The sequence below is a fragment of the Periplaneta americana genome, chromosome 16 (genome assembly GCF_040183065.1).
Source record: "Periplaneta americana isolate PAMFEO1 chromosome 16, P.americana_PAMFEO1_priV1, whole genome shotgun sequence".
Lineage (NCBI taxonomy): Eukaryota > Metazoa > Arthropoda > Insecta > Blattodea > Blattidae > Periplaneta > Periplaneta americana.
Genome location: NC_091132.1, coordinates 100,305,922 through 100,330,471, shown reverse-complemented (window position 1 = coordinate 100,330,471; position 24,550 = coordinate 100,305,922).

Below are 24,550 nucleotides of genomic sequence, written 5' to 3'. Positions count from 1 at the left end.
ATGTTTATTATTGTCACACTAACATTACTTATCCAACTTTCATTATTTACTTTCATGTTGTTTTATGGTCTAGATATTAATGTAATAACTATGTAAGCAATTGTATTCAATTAGAATTAGAGTCTGGCTGGGCGGAAGAGAAGGCCTACTGGCCTTAGCTCTGCCAGATTAAAGAAATAAATAAAATTAAAATTAAAAATATCTGGAGGCCGTCTCTATCCGCAACCTGAGGACGCGCCATGCCGTGGTGATAGGGACCCACACACAATACATGGGAATTGTAGTGTAAGCAGTTGAAAAAAGCTAAAAGATGTAACTGATTCATTAAACAATTGATGGGACAAAGGAATTGGAGCTGATAATATGTAAACTGTTGCTATTTATCTTTCAGAAATCCTTAAATACATTAGACCTCAACGTACACATTACTATGGACACAATACAATCCACATCGTGTCTAATTCCTCTGATGTGTACCTAACATCTCAGGGTTATTGTTTTTTTTTAACTGAGACAATATTTTCTCTGAGATAATATTATCATTCACAATTTTTAGAAAGATAATACACCATGCAAAAAAAAAAAAAAGTTCTTGCATGTGTTTGCACGCATATTTCAGACTCTGTTGTGCATATAAATCCTGGCCTAGTTATAAGTAATGATCAGGCTTCGAGACTTGGGACCCGATACAATAAGTTTACTGTGCATGTACTACAGGTTGTTGACTCGCTGCAGGTAGTGAAAGGTAGAGATGAGTTGAGGTAACAACGTTGCTATTTAGAGTACGGTAGTATGGGGGAACACACATATATGTACATTCTGAAAGTAAATGTACATTACACAATGAGAATGTCAAAAGAATGTGAAAAGCATTTTATTCTCCTGCATTTTATAAGCATTTGTGTTTAATTATACACAGTGTTAATGGTGGAAATAAACATGTAGCACTTTTAATTTCTTCATTTATCCTATTGGTCGTCTTTAGGAATTGCAGTGACAGTACCGAATTGCAATGTACTACAAGATACATTCTCAGTGTCTCAAACTTAAATCTTTTTCGGTACTTTGAAAAGCTACATTCTACGTCGCATGACGTGATAGGAACAAAACGAAAAAACCTAACATCATTGCAGTCTCTAAGAGACATTCCTTTATTCTCGGGTGACTTTATGTCCACTAATTTGCTGTTTATATTACACAATGTTCCATATCTGTTATTTTTACATAAAATTGATTTCCACTTCTGTTTTACACGTTCATATCCGGTGTGCTTGGTGTGTTATTAATTCTCTGCGTCATTTCCTCAATTAATTTGAGAGCTTCCGGGATCTCTTGCTCTGACTTTTCTAACCGTGTAATAGTTTCAGACACAGTTTAACAATGGATTTGTATGAAAACCAAATTATTCGTCAGAACCTTCAAATTCAGAGCGTTTTTCTTTGCGTATTTGTTGGCATTCATTCTACAGTACCCCCACCCACTGTACGCTTTACCACTATACTCAGTACATCGTTATGCGGATTTCCCACTGAACTGCTCTATTGGGTCCGAAGTCTCGAAGCCTGGTAATGATCTTATTTATATTCTATAAGAAGTGATTATAATAATAAGGCTGTTATCTCCAACGATTTAAGGAAATATTTAGTAAACACTAGCAAAGAATTAAGTCAATAATAGTTTTGTATTCTCAGTCAAACACTTATCAAATGCATGATGGCAGAAAAATAAATTCTGTTACATCATGTTACAATTTTAAATATCACAAATATTTTCGACTTTTTATAAGTCATCTTCAGGTGAGTTTTCTGACAGACAATTAATAGAACTAGGTGAAAAACATATCAAACACATTTATACACTGGTAATTAAAATGCTCATGCATGAATTTACATAAGTATGGTTTCCATAGTCTTAAAATTGATTAATGTATATAAAGTCAGAGATTAAAAATTTAAACACATGTTTACATTAATGATTAATCTGACATTTCGTACGTTTACATGAAAGTTAAATGGCGTCTATGGCCTTAGACTGGACATGTAGAATCGAGGTTCTTTGATCTTTGCCTGAACATAGTTATCCGAGCATTTACTGTATGCTTGAATTGTGAAATTAAAAGATTAAACTCATGTAAAGGTTATAAAATTAAAATTGAAAAATTGTACATTATTATTCGATGTGTTGTAGAAAGTGAAGAGGATTCTCAGTCTGTTTCACCGTGGTGATAGGCGTTTTGTAAAAGATGTTCAATTGAGGGTATCCAGACGATGGTGGCCTTCTGAATCAACATGACCTTTAAATTTAAAAACTAGCAAAGAAGCTTCATTAAAATACAGGTCGCAACAGGCAAATATGCTGAACATGCACTGCAGGAAGCACTGTCCTTCGTAGTCTCCGGACACGAGTCCCTGTGACTAAGATCTATCTTTCCTTAAGATGAAAGAACCACTGAGAGGAATAAGCTTTCATAACAGCTGTACAGCAATCAATTAGATAGTGCTTTGGATAGCATCAGTCGCCTTCCAGAGATGTGGCGACTAGTGCAGTACTGGAGGAGAATAGGCCTACTTTTAATAACTGTATGTCAATTGTGAATAAATAAGTTTTGAAATCCTACTTTACTCGGAAGTACTATATACATACATATATATATATATATATATATATATATATATATATATATATATATATATATATTATATATTTTTAATATTAAAATGTTTTCCATCGATCACTGAAAGTAAAAAAATTGATGTTATTCCCCTTTCTAAAGCATACTAATGCTCTTTTTTTTATCGCCACATAAACAGCAACTTGTGAGCATAATTGGTAAATTTGTCACGCTTCTCTGGTTCCAAACTAACGTACTGGTCGTCCACCCAGGCGGTCCAGATTCGGTCTCCGACTTGGTCGTGATGGAATTTGTATGGACAAAGCAGACGTTGCAGAGAGTTTTTATCGGGTACTCCCGTTTACCTCTTCCATATTACTAACACTCTCCACCTCTGCTTTATTTCGTTTACAATTTACAAATTACAGTAGAACCTCTATTATCCGTGGCAATGAAGGTGGTGGACTGAACGGGTAATCGAACAAATCGGATATTCCGTATCACAAAAGATTTTCATAAATTAAGTGTATAATACTTTGGCCTACAATTTTGTGATTTCCTTCATGGTCTTATGCTTAACGTGCTTTGTAGTGGATCAGGAGTTCACTAAAAGTTCGGTTGTCAACGACGGCTTCTGAAAACCCAGGGTTGTTGGTTGATTGTCTGTGGAAATACAAGAATAGTAGAAGTCTCATGTTGGAGATTTACATACTTTATACTCCTTATCCCTTTTTTTTTTTTATTAAATCGCTTTCAGTTGTACTCGTGTACTTTGAAGCAACATTAACCACAGATTTTTCTTTCTCAAACATCTCAAATATTTGGTCATTTTTTCGATAATTAACTCAATACGTTTTATTTTGACAGTTGTGGAAGATATTTTGCATAGAAGTTATACACAGGTCTACGGCCACTCGAATAATAAGGATAAGGTCTGAATGGTACACGGGTTTGTGAAAGTTCTTGAGGTAATTTCTTTGAAAGCAGGTAGTGACTATTTTACAAGTAACCATTTCTGTTGTCGACAGCGAAGCATTCCTAATAAGTACGTATATACTGTGCAAGGGTAAAAGTGCTTTTGGAAAACTACCTGTCCTTTCCTGCAGAAAAAAAAAAGCTAGGAAAAAAGTCGGATAATCCAACAATCGGTTAATAGGGTGACGGATAATCGGGGTTCTACTATAGTTTAAAATGACTATGGTAGTAGGCCTACGGGTTTCCAATGGAGATGGATGGATGGATGGACGGATAGATACTTCAATAACACGATTTAATATCCAAAAACCACCAAAGTGAACATCAATGAAAGCTATTAAGTTACTACCTGCACTTCTTGGAAGTTACTGAACCCAATAACTCAGATGATGTTACTAAGTGGCTGTTAGCCTCTGTTGTAAATAGACGGCAGGGTGTTGCTTTACCAAAGGCTACGATGTTCTCAAATAAAACCTGTTGCAGAAGAGGTGAGACACCCATAATCCTACCACGAGGAACAGTTTTAAGGGAAAATGTATCCAATTACAAACGGGTGAACAGTTTTAAAATCTGCCAGGTAGAAGTAGGGAACTGAATATTTCGTCACTTTATGCCTTTATCCTGGTTCTTTTTTACTTCCCATAGTAAGTTTAGTATCAAGATCGACAAATTCTTCTATTTTCAATACACTTAGGGCCTATTGTATAAACCATTTAATCTTAGATCAGAGGTTAAATTGATCCTCCTTCTAGCTGAACTTGGAATTTTGTGTTGTATAAAGTCTAATCTGAGATTAATTTATCTTAAACTAAAGTCAACTTTGACTGAAGAAATTTCTCCGATTAAGTTAGATGATCCAAGTTCAGTTATTTCTTTTCCGTTTGAAATATTCGAGTCGCAGATTGTGCAAAAGGAATAACCATTATTATTAATTATTAATAGATATGGTATGTACATTTATATATATATTTTCAATTTCTTGCCTTAATACACAAACATTCTTATATTTTATAAGACTTTATCGTGTTCAGCAGTATCAAATAACATAACCTATAATTATATTATGTTTATAACAACCATTAATTACTAATGGATATGATGGATTAATAAATTTTCAATTAACTGTATTACTAAACGAAAATTGTCGTTTTATAAAGCTTTATTATGTTTAGCAGTATCAAACAACATAACATGATAATAATTTGGAGAACTGTCAACCTTCTTCTTATTGTCCGCCATTATTTACAATGCACAAAACAAACCAGTGTCTCCAACAGAGTGTACGGAAAGTCGCCAAGAAGTAGTTGTAAAGTCGCTAGATTTCTCATTATCAACAAAGAAAGATGAAATTTTGTCACTATGGGGTGCTAAAAAGGTCGCTAAATCCCTATTTAAGCCATATAAAAGTTAAAAGAAATTGTTGTTGAAAAATAGTTAAAGTCACTATATTGGCAACACTGAACACACCTGTACAACATGGCCCGCGCATCACATACTTCACCTGTTTATGCGATGTTGCCATATCCTTTTCACGTGAACTTAGATTGTATTTGAACCTAGGTAATTTGATCGCAGAAAAGTTTTATCTGAACTCGGTTCACTTTCCGATCTTCGATCAAAGTTGATCTTTAGTCAGGGAGTTTTATACAATTGGGCCTTAAACATTCTATTTCGATAGATGATAAGATCGGCAATATTAAATTTATGTATGTCCAGTCAGCAGTGCGAAGACCGAAGACTGGTTGGAATTTCATAAGTGACACCAATAAGATCTCTCATGATGCAACTAAGTCAGAAGATGAGATAGGATGACCAGTTCCTTTCCAGGCAGCATACATCGCTGACTAGTAAAATGGTTCACTAATCAGACTTACAATATTTAAACGAATAAAAATGGGATTAAAATCTAAGTATTCGGAGAAAATCTGTCACAAAGCAGTTTTATTGAAGAAAATATCACAATATAAAAATAAATCCCAGATGGAATCAGATTCACTTCGTATAGAATGCAATATCGTACATATGAATATGGTGGGGGAGAAACTACGAGTAGCCTATGTGTTGGCAGAAAATGTCGCAAATCAACTTTAATCGAGTCACGGGATAGGAGCCTAGAATCGAATTTTGACTCTTTGGCCTATCGTCGAACCTTAAATCCTGTGTTATTTGATGAGATAACACAACTCCCTAGTAAGTGTTCGGTAACACATTGAGAAAAATAAGTTTTCTTATATATTATATTTAAATAGGTTATAATAGTAAAACTTTTCAGTAAATCGAGATCCTTACAATAATAATAATAATAATAATAATAATAATAATAATAATAATAATAATAATAATAATAATAATAACAATAACAATAACAATAAAAATAATAACAATAATAATATTAACAATAATAAAATTAATAATAATAATTACACGGAACAACAAATTTTTACTTTTTATCTTGTTCCGAAATAAAAATATGTAAATATTACTAATATGTGTGCCGTAAATCTGAATTTAAAATCCAAATTGCCCCATCACGTACCATTTTTCTGGGAAAGCGAATGGAATTTTTTTACGAAAAACTTATCTTTTTTTAATTTTTCACTGTTACTAATAAAATTACAACAGACTAGGGATTCAAAATGCCTCATTATACTTTAAAAATGTGTACTGGTTAAAAAAAAGATGTTACATAGTTTAAAACACAACAATAACAATATTTTAAGCGTATGAGAAAAATCTTGGAAATTGAACTTATCATTTAAAATAATTTTCTGGATGACTTCTGTTTATAACTAGAACCTGGACTGTATTTTACAAGGAACCAACAATAATCTGCAAGCATGCTGGATGATGATCTGCCTTTTCATATCAGATATTTCTTGATGAAATCTTTCCCCACGCTCGTTGCTTACCACTCCAAGGTTAGGAGGAAAGAAATCAAAATGAGAATTTAAAAAGTTTATTTTGAGAGACATATGACACCACATTTTCTCATATGCACTTAAATGGTTTCCACAAGTTTTATGTAGTTGTCAGCCCTAAAATTTCCAAGGAAATTTCAGCAAACATCTTTGAAAGCGCGCCATGCCATTTTTTCTGTAACGGAAAGTTTTTCCTCAAACAAAGGATGTCATAACTTTGTGAATTTGTTGACCGATGAAAGTGTCCTCTGAATGTGATCCCATTAATTTATTTACACTTTTTGTTCCAAATAACTTCGGGAATCATCTCCATAAAGCGGGAGAGAACTTCGTGAATCACCCTGTATAACAGTGAGGTGAAAATAAGATAGAGACTAAAACCTTTAAATAAAGAGAAATAAAATAAAATAGTGTAGTTTTCATATGGGGTATCCTTATAAGTTACTTGTGAATCCTTATTCTATTGAACATGGTTTTCAGAAGCACATTTCGCGTCCACTTTGGTAGAATATTACTGTACATGATAGGGTCTGAAACACTGTGTTGAGTGACGAAAGAAAGGAAGGAAGCGCAGTCATTGTTTGGACATAGGCCTGCGGGTGAGAATGAAACCCTGATAAAAGCAGTCAGGATAGACGATCTCCGGTGCATTGGGATCCTCTGTGAGATATTGGTAATTTCATGTCCACATCGTTATCGTCACCAGGTCAATAGTATAACAGTCTAGATATTCGTCCCTTCTGACACAACAATTGCTATTAATAGCACAATTATCGTCTACATTATTAAAGCGTCTGTAATTAAATGGTATAAACAGCAATACATTATCCTGACTCTCCTGTTTCGAATGATTCTGCTAAATCGTCTCTTAACTACTAATTAGATCCGAAGTCGCCAAGTTCAAACCCAACTGAGGCCCATGAATTTTACGAGTTATTATAGTACATTATGCATGGCTTTCTTCAGGAGGAAATTACAGGAAATATGTCGTAGATTTACGAAACATGCAAGACACCTTTAGACAAAACGTACTACTTATTCTTTCTCATCTTCGGTGGTACCTCTTTTTCCTAGAGGGGTGTCTGAATGCCTGTGAAGCTGGAGAGTGTCGATTCATGAGAATTGAGAGTTTGCGATTTATGAACCACGAAAGACACAAACAGCGAAGTAATTGTACCAGTTATTCTCATGTTTCGAAGACAAGTCCTCCAATTTGTGAGAGAAAAATCACTGTGTGCATAGAAAAGCGGGAGCTCGAATGACATTAATTTATTCTTCACTAGAAGTATCTCAAGCCTCGGAATGGGACTGATTCTCTGGCACGACCACAGCAAAGAAATAAGGTTTTGAGATTTGGTACTTGGAATGTTACAAGTCTATATAGAACAGGAGGGGTAACATTAGTAGCAAAAGAACTAGCTAGATATAGAATAGACTTTGTGAGAGTACAGGAGGTTAGGTCAGATGAGAACGGCATAACACAACTAGGAGATTATTTGTTGTATTTTGGGGAAGGAAACGATAATCACCTATTAGGAACAGGATTCTTTATTCATAAAATAATAAAATCAGCAGTAAAAAAGGTCGAATTTATCAGTGATAGGTTATCATATTTAGTACTTAGGGGTAGATGGTGCGATATCGTAGTTATAAATGCTCATGCTTCTACAGGAGAGAAAGATGACCATATAAAGGATAGCTTCTATGAGGAATTGGAACAGACTTTTGGTCAGTTACCTAGATATGACATGAAAATTTTATTGGGGGATTTCAATGCTAAAGTAGGACGGGAGGATATTTTTAAACCGACTATTGGAAAAGAGAGTTTACACATAACTAGTAATGACAATAGAGTTAGGTTAGTCAACTTTGCCAAATCAAAAAATTTAATTGTCAAAAGTACAACATTTCCCCATAAGGATGAGATGGGCAGGGAATGTAGCACGTATGGGCGAATCCAGAAATGCATATAGAGTGTTAATTGGGAGGCCGGAGGGAAAAAGACTTTTGGGGAGGCTGAGACGTAGATAGGAAGATAATATTAAAATGGATTTGAGGGAGGTGGGATATGATGATAGAGAATGGATTAATCTTGCTCAGGATAGGGACCAATTGCGGGCTTATATGGGGGCGGCAATGAACCTCCGGGTTCCTTAAAACCCAGTAAGTAAGTATCTCAAGAAGTTCATGATTACATGAAGCGAAAGTTCTTAATTGCAAACTGCTGAATGCTGTAGTGTCTGGAGATAAGAATGCCTACAATGTACAAATATAATACATATTGTAAAACTATTAAACACTTTTCCTCAGGACGGGATCAACAGAATTAGGCAACAGATAGGTTTTCCATTGCATATCTTTCCGGATGATAGAACATACATCATAGCTCCCAATTGTAGGATGTTTTTGTAGCCATGTCAACCAATTAGAAAACTCTCCATTAAGTAAAATTACAATACCCAAGATATATACAATCATTAATATTCCTACACTACATAATGAACAGTTCTCTAAATTATCATCCAGTGCGTTTCAATTTATTATCTTCTATTCATATTTTGTGCACTCGTTCTAAACATGACCCTCTATTATCTGTTCCTTAACACAGATCAATTCACTATTCTTCCTCTACAGCATCAGTAGTTCGTTTCTGAACTCCCTATCCACCTCCCTCAGGAATTGACGAGCGATTTCAGAATTTGAAAGGAAATTATCGAAATATAGGCTTATGTGCAATATTAAGCCATTTACTCTTAAAACTTCGGAATTATTTATTCGCAATTTATTCATAGGATTATATTTTATCTATGTACATGTTTTTTGGTAATTTTAATTACTAGACCTCTGAATAATTAATTGATTACAATTTCATGAATCTGTATTTCTTTATATCTGCCACATTAAATTTAATCTTGCTGATTCATATTGTTTAATGTGATGGATATAATTAACATTCAATATTACTACGTGTTATTAACTTGTACCGTTACAAATTTTCATGCTTAGTTCTAATGTTTTAATGAATAATTAGCATTCACTTTTAATTTGATTTTATTTTGTAATATGTAATTTGTATCTAATTGCATTGTTTTCTTAGCTTTTGACTATGTTTTTATATAGAGTTATTTACTTAGATTTACCTATCCTAATATTAAGTTTTTGATTGTCTTTACTTTTAATATCGTATTTTGTAACTATTAATTTATTTTTACATTACTGTATTAGTTTCCTTTACCTGAGTAGAAGAGAAAGCAAGATGACCGTAATTCTGCCAAAATAAATAAATGCAAATACTATCCTATCCATTTCTACAGTGTAAATGCCAGCCTAGACAATCCTTCAGTCGGCCTGGGTAGAGTAGTCGGTATAGCGCTGGCCTTCTGTGCCCGAGGTTGCGGGTTCGATGCCGGTCCAGGTCGATGGCATTTAAGTGTGTTTAAATGCGACTGGCTCATGTCAGTAGATTTATTGGCATGTACGAGTGAAAGAACTCCTGCGGGACAAAATTCCGGCACACCGGTGACGCTGATATAACCTGTGTAGTTAGGAGCGTCGTTAAATAAACCATAATTTAATTTAATTTGAAAACCAGCCTTTCACGTTTTACGAACAGACTTCCGACCGTCAACGGCGACACTCGTAACGCATTCCTTACTCTGCCGGTACATCCAGTATTTTAATATTATACTGAGAGTAGGATGTGTTACGAACGTACGGGCTATTCCATCTCAAATCGACCGAAATATAGAGAAAATTGACCTTGCAATTTTTAAATACAATGAAATTTTTTCTGTCCGTAGACAACTGTGATACAATGCTTTGTGGAAAGTTTGAGGCATCAGAACTTCATAGTGTTTAAATTAAAAATATTTTAATTTATCGTATTTTTATAAAATTAGCAACTTTAAATAAACTGTTGTGGCTCCGAAACCCTTTCACCCAATGATCAAAATCATGGTTTATTTTAATGCTGAAAAGTTAAAGTTTATATTGGCATGTAAACAGTTTTTCTTACTTTTTATGGAAATGGAGAAATTTAGATTTTTCTTAATTAAGGCGCATTTGCCCACGAAAAAATATTTTTAAAATATATGGTTAGATTCCGCATTGAAAGTACAAATAAACACACATTTTTTACTGGTGCAACGTTGATAAGAAAGTAATGAAAAATCAAATGAAGGAAATAAATAGTACGCGCGTGAAGTAACCAGCTGACTGTGAGGCGGGAGCTAGCCGAGACAAGCAAGGTCAGGAGACATAAACACGTGAACTATCGTCTAGTAGAGCATAGCTGGGCTAGCTTTATCACAGGTTTTCATAAACACAGGAGTAAAATGACGCCCAACGCTCGCTTATCTTCAGCTCTCGGCCAGTGCGTGCTGTACTGCGCCGTTCAAGTCTAGGGGTGTGAAAATCATTTATTTAATACCCTTGAAACTTATTTCCGAGTCACTAAGCAAACAATGCCGAATCCCTCTTAATGATGCAAGGTTTTTTCTCAATATTTTTTACATTTTTACACATTGGCAAAAAGCCTAAAAGTAAGTAAAATCAGATTATCTGTTTCTCTGTATACAATAAAAATAAGGATTACTTCTTAACATAACCTACCAAATATCAGCTTCAAAATGAGCTCCCGTTCAATGTTCTGCAGTAAATGGTTCCAGAGTTCTGAGCGCTGAAACAGGCTTGTTTTTATAAAATACGCTAAATCTGTCGCTCAACAATACGAAAACCGTTTGAATTTCGATAGTATATTTTTGCAAATGCACTCTCCTCAGCACCTTGTATAAATAGGGAAAAAATTAGAGTATTAAAAAATGCGAGGTTTTTTTACTGATCGATTTCATATGAAATAGCCCGTACACAAAATTAGGGTATCTATAAGAGGACTCATGACTTTTATCTTCAGACAACGATAGCGGCTGAGTCACTGAAGATGCCTATTAGCCAGAGGAGCCTGGATTAAAATCCGGTTGATCCATCCCTGAATTACAACTTGTGTTGGGAAAGTCCGTGATCTAGGCAAAACAGGGGTTTGTTCCGGGTACTCGGTTCCCCTGTGACATCCCAACATCAAGTCAACTCACAGCCTGTGATGCACACTGGATGTAGGCCTACTTTGTGGTATACGCTTCTCGGCACTAGCCACGAACGTATTCGCACAGTGGTTGAAAAACAAGTCTAGCTGGACGGAAGTCATTTTATAACTTTCAAGGAAGGGGTCTAAGATCTATATTTTCGTCCTCTATATTCTTTCCGTTATTAAATGCCGTACTATCTTGAGTTTTTACTCATCACATGCTCCAGTAGTGGTTCCGTAAATATAAACATCCGAGAGCTACATTTCCGCTGACGGAGATGGAAAACATGATCGTTTTGCAATTGTAGTAGTGAAATCTCTCTGTGAGTATGTGAGTGTCAAAACTACAGGAACAATCAACAGATTTCGTAAAAACAATACTTTTATTAGTTGTAAAACTAGCTGAAATCATTTCAGCAGAAACATATCGTTAATCACTAAAAGCATTAACAGTTGTATAGTTGATCTTCCCGAAACATACAATTAGATATTTATAAAGTTAACAAATGAAGCACGCCGCGAACAACGCTGTATCCATTTTTACAGTAGACACATAAAACAATATTATCATAAAATAAACAATAATATAATCCGTATATCAAGGAAACAGGCAGATTACAACATCACAATACATATGAACTCTTGATCAGCTGTCTACTACTGAATGTTTTAAAATTGAAGTAGTTTCATAAGGAATAACAGTGGAACAACGATGTATGTTACTCAGTGGAACAATGCTGTATGTTTTCTATTGATGAACACTTACTAATAAGGCATGGATTTGTGATCTTATAAACATTAAAACCAAAGAAAAGGCACAAAATAACATCATGCATATAACACTTTAAGGTTCTGTAGCATATAAATACCGTAATCACTTTTTACATCTTGATTACACAACTTTTAACACTATATCACTTCAGAAAACGTATAGCTTGCCTTTCTTGTGTTAAATTTTATATAACCTTGTTAACATGTTTCAGCCTGCTATCGGCCATCTTTAGAACTGGTTGTTGCTGGTCTCGGCGCCTTTTGTTTGTTTCCTGGGAGGGGGTGTTTTTGTGTAATGTAATGTAGAGTCAAAGAGTGTGTTGTGAAATTGAGTTATGTGTTGAGAATTTTGTTTGGATGTGTTTTGTATGTCTGTATATTTCGTATTGTTCTAGTGTGTTTAGACTCTGGCTTTTTGGTTGGATGTGTAGAATTTCCATGTCTGTGTTGATGTCTCTGTAGGTGTGGTTAGCATTTGTGATATGTTCTGCATATGTGGAAGTTTTTTGTAATTTTGTTACGGGTGTGATGTGTTCTTTGTAATGTGTTTGAAATGATCTGCCTGTCTGTCCTATGTAGAAGTTGTTGGAGATGTTGCATTTGAGTTTGTATTCGCCTGTGTCGTGTATTTGTTTCTGTTGTTTGTGTGTTGAGATATTTTTGTACAGTATTGTTTGGTCTGTATGCGATGTTGTTATTTAATTTCTTGAATGAGGTTGTTATTTTGTGTGTGTTTTTGTTTTCGTATGTTAGTGTGATGTATTTTTTGTGTTCTTGTGTTCGTCTTGTATTATGTTTTTTTCTGATTATGTTTTGTTTTTCTTATTATGTTGTCTATTATGTTAGGGTTGTGTCCGTTTTCTTGTGCTGTGTATTTGATTGCGTTTAGCACTTCTTTGTAGTCATAATGGTTCATTGGTATGTTAAGTAGTCTGCTTACCATTGTTCGGATTGCAGCTTGTTTGTGTTGTGTTGGGTGGCTGGAACAATGGTACACAAACTACTCAATCAGGCGACCGAAAATGTTGTGTACTCCAGTAAGAATAACACTATACAGCGTTGTTCCACTCATCTTATTTGGAAGGATTTTTCCAGGCACCTCTTTGCTTTTCCCGTTTTTTGTATGGCTTTCCAGAGTCCCGTAGCTTCTTCCGTTTAATATCATTCCACTCAGACATGTTAATTTTGCGTTTTCTCGACATACTGAGACGTTTTAGATCGCTTGGTGAAACATGCATACTGCCTGCGTCCGCCACATTGTTTGCTATACATCATTGTTCCACTGACGTGGTTCAAATGTCTGACAATTACTGCCACTTGGGGATGGATATTCGATATTCCATTGTGTTTTCCATGAGTAGGGTGTGCTATACATCGATGTTCCATTAAAAACTCAAAATATTAAAAAAAAAAAAAAAAAAAAAAAAAAAATGTGCTATACAGCGTTGTTCGTGGGAGTACTTTAAATGTAGATTACTGAGCACAATTCCACGTGTGACTGACTGACTGACATTTACAGCACATTTTGGCAGCAAAATGTTTGCCTAAATTGTTTAATAAGTTTAAATTAAAATGTGTCACAGCATGATTCGATAGTGGAAAGTGTACAGGTAGGATGTATAAAAAGAACGACTTTCAAAGAAAAAGTATGCTATTTATTTAATTTCAAAGTGTGTGTGCGACTGACTGACATAAAAGTCAACTCTATCTTCAGGTGAACATGGTTCTCCTCAAATTTCTCTGGAATGTCATTCTTAATACATTTTTTTATAAAATATTGTTTGGAGAGGAAGTTTTAATCTTCTGTTATATTAAAAACTATCTCTGAACCTCGATTAGTAATGGAGTTACGGCCAAGAAAGTGCTGTGTAACTGACTGATCTCTTTCTGTGACTGACTGATATACCTGAATTTTATTTTAAATTCCACATTATGGAACCGCAAGTACTATAAAATTGCATGAAACTTGATAAGTAGTAACATATTTTTTTTATAGTTGGTTATTTTACGATGCTTTATCAACTGCTATGATTATCTCGCGTTTGAGTTGGATGAAGGTGATAATGCTGGCGAGATGAGTTCAGGGTCCAGCGCTAAACTTATCCAGCAGTTGTTCTTAATGGATTGAGAGAAAACCCAGGAAAAACCTCAATAGGCAGCTTGTCCCGACCAGGATTTGAACCCAGGTCCGTTAGTTTCTAGGTCAGATTTGGTAACATAAACTTAAATTAATAATATCTTTTCCGAAACACAAACCTTAACTTGCCTAACATGTCCCTTAAATGACACAATGCACTGATACATTTTATAAGTGTGAATGCTCAATCATGATGTAGGCCTAGGTGTTCAACCAGGGTTGCCAGACGTCCTGGATATTCCACGATTCTTCTGGATTTTATTGGTGTGTCCTGTTTACTAGATTGAGTTATATTTGTCCTCGAATGTCATTGGAAAAATATAATGTTTTGCTCATTTCTATAAAATTACCTTTACAAATGCTTTATCCATTTTTTCCAAGATCCTGTCCAACCTAAGATCAACGTCGTCGTCAACGATGCCTGATGCCTTCTACCGGTTGTATTGAAATAAAAACGATAGCATTATATTATGTATTAAATATTATACAGTATCTTTATTCTTTATTCTCTTTGGAAGTTGATTTATTATTATTAGGATTTAAACGCTGTATTATGCATTTTCTCTGTATGGTTCAGGCTGTAATATGACATTATTATCAATAATTGAAAGGAAATTTCATAATCCAGCAAAAATGAAATAGAATTCAAAGTATAATTAGGAGAAATACATAAAACAATAAAACCATTTGTAGGCCTATTGCAAATTGAATTAATTCAAATACGTCGGTACACAATATCGTAACCTAGCCAGGATTCCTGACAAGAGAATCTGGTAACCCTGTGTTCAACTAATGAAGTAATAGAGTCAAATTAAATCATTTATTATAGTTCACGTTAACACTTTGTTTGTTAAAAACATAAAATTGTTTAGTCACACGTTAAAAAGTGTTAAATTTTTTTAAAAAAGCTTATTTACCTTGGACAGACGGCCCGTTTCGACGCGATGTTACGTCTCCATCAGTGTCTTTTGAACTACTGGTGATCTTGAATTCTGCGATGTGCATTCGTGAGTTGTAGGGGTGGGGGTGTGTTGTTGTTATGGTGGGGGCTGGTTGTTTTTGTGTTATGACTGTAATTCTGTATTAAGTATATGTTGTGGGTATGTTATTGTATGTTTGTATATTTCGTATTGTTCTAAGATGTTTAACTGTGAACTTTTTGGTGTGATGTGTAAAATGTCCATATCTGTTTCCATATTATTATTATTATTATTATTGTATCAATGATTATTGTTGATAATGTGTTCTGCGTAATTTTATGTGATGTAGGATTTGGTTACAGCTTTAATATGTTCATTATATCCTGTATGGAAAGATCTTCCTATCTGTCCTATGTAAAAATGTGGGCAACTATTGCATTTTAGTTTGTAAACTCCAGTTGAATTAAATTTATTTGAATGTTTAATATGATTATTTAGATATTTCTGTGTTGTGTTATTTGTTTTGTATGCTATCTTGTATTTTAGTTTTCTGAATGAAGCTGCAATTTTGTGAGTATTGGTATTGTGATATGTTAATGTTATGTATTTATTCTCACGTGGTGTTTGTGTTGGTTTGTTCTGTTTTTGTTTTGCCTTTTTTATTAGTGTGTCTATTATGTTAGGGTTGTATCCACTGTCTTGTGCTATATATTTTATTGTGTTTAATTCTTCAGTTTAGTTGTCATTGTTCATTGGTATATTAATTAATTTGTGTGTCATTGTACGGAAAGCTGCATGTTTATGTTGTAGGCTACAGGATGGTTTGATGAATTGTGTTTATGTGTTGTGGTTATGGTGGGTTTCCTGTATATTTTGAATTCGTGTCTGTTATTTGTTTAGGTTATGGTGATGTCTAAGAAGTTTATAGCTTGGTTACGTCCTGTTTCTATTGTATACTTTAATTTGGGATGTATTTTGTTGAGTTGTTGATGTAGGTTTTCTATTTGTCTTTTGTTTCCATTATATAGGACTATTATGTCATCTACATATCGATGCCAGTATATTATTTTCTCTGCGTGTTTGTTGTCGGTGTTTAGTATGTGTGTTTGTTCTATTTGTGAATAAAGATTTCAGCTAATATGCTTGATATAGGTGAACCCATTGGTAATCCTTCAGTTTGTGTATAATATTTATTGTTATGTGTGAAATAATATTGTTTTGTAATAATCTCTGTAATGTGTATAATTTCGTCAATGTGAATCTGTGGTATGTTATTTTGATAAGTATTTTTCGAAGTATTTCAAGTGTTTCTGTTACTGGTATGGTTGTATATAGGTTTTCGATGTCAAATGATGCTAATGTTGTGTTGTGTGGAATGTGTTTGTGTTTTATTTTGTTAACTAGGTCTATGGTGTTGATTATTGCCGTTGGGTTTTCAAATTTTATACTATTTCTTATAATGTTGTCTATATATTTCGCTAATTTGTATGCTGGGGCATTCTTGTCGTTAATAAGAGGCCTGATTGGTATATTTTGTTTGTGAATTTTAGGTAATGCATTTAATTTGAATGCCATTCAAATTAAATAATAAATAGGCTGCATGTTATATATTTGTTTTACGAAAACACCATCTTCGAAAAGCAGCAACTCAGGTGTTCAACTACTGGAATAACAGAATAAAATTAAGTAATAAACAAATTGCTTAGTTTTACGAAAATCATATCTTAAAGTCGATGCACCGAGAAATCAAGGAATATGTGACAGAAGTACGCTGTTATGTAGAGAACGCATTCCTGACGATGCCGTCATTTAGTTTTATTAGCAACCCTCGAGTTTATACAGCTTTCAGGCCCGCCCGTTTGCTGTCCTTCAAGAGGTTCGCTATAACAAAAAATTAAAGTAAAAAGGTCACTGCCAAGATGTCAACTACGTAACAAGAGAGAAGGCTAACACTTTATTTGGTGACTTGCAAGCGACGGACAGGCGTCAGAGGCGATGTGAGGTGTAAACCATAATGAGGGGTATTATTATTTTTGTTTGTCGATAGCCAATTGGAAAGTCTATTAATTAAAAGGATGAAAAGGTCATTTGTAAGCACAAAGAACCTCCAAATTGCGTTAACCGCGTATATGACCCCACGTATTGATTGCAGCAATAATAAAAAAAAGTAGTGGTGTTGCTACAACACGAAGCTAATGGCACCAACTGATATTGTTAAAGACCAGTAAATGAGCTGGATAACATTTGGGGTGTGTGGATATATGCAAAATTCAAAATGTTACTTCTTGTATTAGCTAGCCATTCGGCACGTATATCACATCTCAGCTACGTGTGTGGGATTTTCTCTCACTATTTACATGTCTGACATTCCACTACACCACTAATGTTCATTCATTCATTTATGTTATTCCATAGATCTCACACGAGCAATGAAGCTTTAAGATATAGAACAAGTCAAAATTTTACAATATTACAATTACAATTTTTATAAATTTTTACAGTTTTACAATTTAGTAATTTTCTACAATTTTTACAATTTTGTGCAATTTTTTACGATATTTTGGCGAGATATAGTGAGATGAGGTGAGGTCCGCGGATTCGCGAAAATATTACCCGGTATTTGCATTTTGATTGGGGAAAACCTAGGAAAAACCCAACCAGGTAATCAAATCAAAGGGGTTGATGCCGAGGACTCGCCATAGACCATCCGGCTTCAGTGCCACGGCTGTGGAAAACCTCGGAAGAAACCAAAGACCAAAGGGGGATCCAACCCAAACCCGAACACAGCTCCGGATCAGCAGCCCAGCGAGTTTGCCGACTGAGCTACATCGATGGCTCTACTAAAAGTATACAATACATAGCCAATCAGATTATTAAATTTACAAACGCAAACGATCATTCATAAGTTGAGCTATAGGCTATGTATAATACAAAACAAGTAAGTAATTAAATTTAAGGCATAAACAATTCAATCAGTTGTGATATACATAAATTGATAATACATATCATGCAAACTACTTCAAATTACAAACACAAACAATTTATCAACAGAGCTATACACACTAATACTTAGCTTAGCTTATCATTTCAAATCTCTTTGTAAGTCACTTCGCTAATATTTAACCGCTGTGGAGCAACGGTTAGCATGCCTCGCCGTGAAACGAACGTACCCGGGTTCAAATTCTGGATGGGACAAGTTACCTGATTGAGGTCTTCCTCAAGATTTTCCCTCAACCCATTAATAGTAAACGCAGGGTAATTTTCGGCGCTGGACCATGGACAATAATAATAGTAGTAGTAATAATAATAATAATAATAATAATAATAATAATAATAATAATAATAATAAAATAATAATAATAATAACAACGAGCATCCTAAATTAAATGAACCATGGTCACTTAAAATAACATTTAAAGTAAATCTAATTTGTATCTTAACCCTGAGTTCGAACTAAGACCCACGAGTGTGACAGGTTCATACCTGCACAAGTACCTTTCAGCACTACACTTATTTCGCTGTCAACTCACTCACGGCACTGATTCTACCTGATTTCACTAACACTTCTAACCATTTCACTGTTCAAATACTTTGCACAGCCACTTCACTGACACCAACACACTTCACTGACACCAACACACTTCACTGACACTACACACTTCACTGACACAACAACTTCCTCACTGATAGAACACTTCAAATAACAAGATATCAATTATTTAAGTAGTGTGTATAACATACTACCGTCTATTAGTAAAGTCCTTAAGCCTATTTTAAATACATTTTTGGTTATTGGTAAAACCTTTAGTAAGTCTGCAGGTAAAGCATTCCAGTCCCTGATAGTACGATTGAGAAAAGAAAACTTTCCAGTGTCCGTCCTCTGTCTTCTTTCCCTCAATTTATATGAGTGGTCGTTCCTTGAAGAGTAAGTTGACGGCTGCAACCTATTTTGACGGCTGCAACCTATTTAGACGCTAGATAACCATAACAGTTGATAAAGCGTCATAAAATAACCAATAATTACAATTACTTCCTTACAAATGACTTTTAAGGAACTAGGAGGTTCATTGCCGCCCTCACATAACCCCGCCATCGGTCACTATCCTGAGCAAGATTAATCCAGTCCCTACCATCATATCCCATCTCCCTCAAATTTATTTTAATATTATCCTCCAATCTACGTTTCGGCCTCCCCAAAAGACTTTTTTTTCCTCCGGCCTCCCAACTAAAACTCTATATGCATTTGTGGATTCGCCCATACGTGCTACATGCCCTGTCCATCTCAAACGTATGGATTTAATGTTTCTAAGTATGTCAGGTGAAAAATACAATGCGTGCAGTTCTGCGTTGTGTAACTCCATCCCTCTCAGCCCCAAATATTTTCCTAAGCACCCAATATTTACACTAATATTTAAGTTATTCAAAGAATGTCTGTAAAATTACCAACTAATATTTGAAAGTAATCAGTGAGGTCTATATTCAACATTTTTTCCTCCATTACTGTATCTTGTACAATAATGAAAATTGGTATGTGTAAAACACTGTTCTTCTGCTATATATAAAAAAATATTTTTACAATAAAAAAAAAAAATTTACATTTTTTTTTTTTCAAAATTCATTTCACTATGTAGTGATGAAGCATTTTCCACATAACTCAAAAACTATTCAACGTTCTGTGATGAAATTTTTTGTGAATTTATGTATGTTATATCTACAATATAAAGCAAGATCACTTCTCTACCTTTGATAGATTGTCTGATAAAAAAATAAATTCATTTAAAAAATGGTCAAGTATCAGTACTTTCTTCTAAAACAAAATTTAAAAAAATTATTTATTAAGAAGTTTCAGTAATGAAATAAAAGAGAGAGAACATGGAAACGTCAACAAATGTATGGATTATGAGGAAACGCTTCATCACTGCACAGTGAACTGCCACCATTTTGAATTTGTAAAAAATATAAATATTTTTTTAAAATCGTAAATATATATATATATATATATATATATATATTTTAATATAGCAGAAGGACAGTGTTTTACACGTACCAATTTTCATTATTGTACAAGATACAGTAATGGAGGAAAAAAATGTTGAATATTTCCAAAAATTTTACTGCTGTAAGCTGTACCTAATCCCTTCGCAACGTTATAAATAATTTTACGCGCGTCACTTTTTAAAAGCTTGCAGCGCACATTTGGTTTCCCTTCCATTATTATAAATTACAATCTGTTTTAACTATACACAATACGTTGAAATGGAATATTAATAATTGATTGAAAAATGAAAAATTTGACGCGGACACGAGTGCTGTTTCGAATAGTTTAGAACGTACTCGCTGCGAGACGTCGATCAGGGAGCGCATCTACAACACAACACATCCCCCACTATGACAACCTGCGCACGAACGAACTCTGGTTTGTGGCGCATGTTTTAATGTCAGTGGTCGGGCTATAGTGCCGTTACCGCAATAGAGCGCTGCAAATATTGGACAAATACGATTTTTTCCTGCTTGATAGTGCTTCATCGAAGGAAAAGTGTAATAAAAGTTTTGTTATATTTAACATATAGAATCACCTATTAAATTTTGGAGCATCGGTCCTCTTCTACCCGTGTGTAGATATTATGTTTACACGACATGCACTGCAGACAACCTCTAAAATGAGGAAGAAGACATAGTTCATTAAGGTTTATTTTAATATAGGCGTTGCGTTGGTAAGAAATATCATTCTTGCATTACATGAAAGGGAAAACTAAACTGAGTGTAGTGCTTCTGGATCAGGGCCGGGCATGAGAGCGGCTCTATTTATCCGGCCAGAGCTGCTCTCGCTCCGCAAGCCACCTCAATTCCAAGCCAGAGCAGAACGCTCACGCAGTGGCGGACTCGCATTACAGCTACTTTCCCTGCATTAATATAACAAGAGCCACAGTTGTTCTATTCATTCAGGCTGTCAGTACATAATAGTTCATAAGGATATTACATCAATCAATTGTATAGTACAGAATTTATAAGACTCTTATTAATTTAATGAAATAAACTTCGCTCTATGCACACACACAAATCATTAGGCTTATTTACATAATCCATACGCACATACTGCAATCTCCTCACCACGGTTCTACGAGACAGGCGTGTGGCTTCCAATTCCCCTACTTGCTGTGGACAGAGTTCATCTACCAATATAATTAAACATCGCTTGATGAATTCACCTTCGTTGAATATTCTCAATTCCTTTGCAATTTCGTGGCAAATTTTGTAGCTAATTCTCATGGGCGATTCACTAAGTGCATTATTGTCATCCTGTTAATATATAATATAATATAATATAATATAATATAATATAATATAATATAATATAATATAATATAATATAATATAATGTAGTATAATGTAATATAATATAATATAATGTGATGCGATGCGATATATGATATGATATGATATGATATGATATGATATGATATGATATGATATGATATGATATGATATGATATGATATGATATATGTCACAAACTGTAATATACTATACTGTGATATAACATAATACTTGTATAATTTAAAACTGTATATTACTAAATGTTATAATAACTTATAATGCAATATAAATATCAAATAGATAGGCCCACTCTAATATAATGTACATGAGAAACATTTTCTTTAAGTTGTTGTATTGATTTATGGCGTTCATTATCAACATATTTGTCATATTCAGTAGCATGTTGTAAAGAACAATGCCGTTGGATATTCGGAATATTCTGTGATACAGTACTTATCATCATCATTATCTTGTTCATCAGCCGCTTTAATGTGTGAGCGGAATCTCCGTCTTCATATTTTGCCATCATACTGCAGAATCACCACTGCACCGACACTGAATGACGTACAGTATTTATACGTCACCACGCTCGGAAGAACCGCTCTTTAAAGCACAAAGCGCTCATTTCTCAGAATGTAATGTGCCCAGCCCTGTTCTGGATAGTTATGCAGGAATAGTAAGGCTAGCGCACAAGGAAGCTTATGTTCGATGAATAAACTAAGTACTTCAGACCTTCAGGGTTTCAATGACGTATACGCGGATGTAATTTCTCGACAGGGATTTTAGTCTGAATTCCGAAACGGCATTGGCGCGTGTTTACCGCATTTTTTGCCGCAGCTGTGTTCGTAGGTATGCATGTAGAGAGGGTTCTCGAGTGTCCAGAATGGAAACTCAATCAATGGTCAGTCAAGTTGAGTGCAAACAGTTGCAGTTAATGGTATTTGAAGCGGAGTCGGCTGTGCAGAAATCATTACACCTCTCATTAATGTAATTGGATGGAGTGATGTATACATATGTGCAGTCTGGGCCAGTGGATTCCTTAATTTCTAAGGCTAACGCATTATTAATACAGTAATAATTAAATTAATAATTTTCAGCCACAGCGGTTCCTTTCGTATGCTAAGCCATGTGGATTTCAGTAAAAATTGTGAAAGTTCCTTGTAATGTGAAATGTCTTTCCGCATTCCTAGTAGAACATAGACTGGAGCAGACCATCTCGCACAGTAATGATGTCGACACATTGATCAACAGTAATCTCACTAGAGGTTTTGATTTATCTAGAGAAAATCAAAACTAGAGTGGGATTTAATTGACTTATACACGATTAGAAGAAAGTATATACAGATTAGAAGTAACAAAGCACTCTAATACAATAAAATATTAATTGGCTTACGAAAATACAACTGTCTTCAAATGAATTATTGTACCATCTCAACATTACGCTAGATGGCAGTAGTGTTTTATGATTATGTTTTCTTGTTATCAGTTGTGCCAACTATGGAATCTTCATTGAACTCTGTGGACGGTTACTAGTCAAGAAGGCTTTGTTGATTCAGTTTCATTATCATTAAAACATTTGCATTCCACTTCAATCATCCGGATCCCAGTAATCAACGTCACTTGACATATGATTTTCAATAAATCTTAGTATTAAACAATCTCTGATACGTGGCTATCCATAATATCATAATAGGCTATATAGCAGAAGCTATAACAAACATAACCTAAATAATATAAACAAGTGTTAGAAAAGTTTTAACTAGGGATGATGAAATAAAGAAGAAAAGTTTTAATTAACGAGGATGAAATAAAAAAAATAAAGATGAATATTTTTAAAAGAAACAATTATTGAAAGTACAGTTTTCAAATTTGAATGTTTTAATGGTTGGTGGTTCAGTTGATGTTATATTGGACGTGTGCGTAATAGAAGTGAACTCGTTGATGTACATGGTGTATCCCTCAACTTATTCCGGATTTCCGAATGGTGCTCTTCATACATGACCAATGATCTTTAGTAATTCTTGTGTGCCAATGTGAGTCATATTTGAAAGTGCTGTGCATCGACTGGAGTGGTTTGTAATTTTCTGCTTTTGGCGTCCAGACTAGTGCAGTTTGAAATATTGGCAAACAAAGAAACAAATACTAGGGTAGTGATAAAAATAAACAAATGCTAGGGATCCGATAAAATTAAACAAATGCTAGGGACGCGATAAAATTGTGCGAGAAGCAGCTATGATTGGTTGAAAGACGTCCTTTTGTACCGTTTTATTGGTCAAAAGTAGTGTGATGTAGTAAAAGTGTAATAGTCACGATAAACTCCGATGAATGTCTATCGGGGGCACATTTTCTGTTGTTAAAAACTCGATCACAGCACGCTGCTTCAGATCCACCGACATACTGCTGGTAGGCCTACACGCCGCCATGTTTCTGACTATAACTCAGAGCTCTCTACCGGCAGAGATCGAAACTTGCGTCATTGAAAGCAGAAACATGGATGCATATAATAATAGGATGCGAAACTTACTGAGTTTCCTGTAACACATACTAGGGGCGCTGTTGTAGAAATTGATCTTGCTGCCACCTGTTGGGAGGATGGGCGTTATTACATCTAGCAGCGCACCAAGTAGCGAAAAGAGTAATTACTTCATGCATTTAGCAGCACACCTGGTGACGAAAATGTTAAACAGTGCAGAAAGTATTTCCTCCCATCCTCATCGATATTCAAAACTAACCCAATTTAAAATAAAACATTTACATTCTTATTCCTCACAGCAACTTCTACTGAAAATTCTTACCGGAGCCAAGAGGAAGATACAAG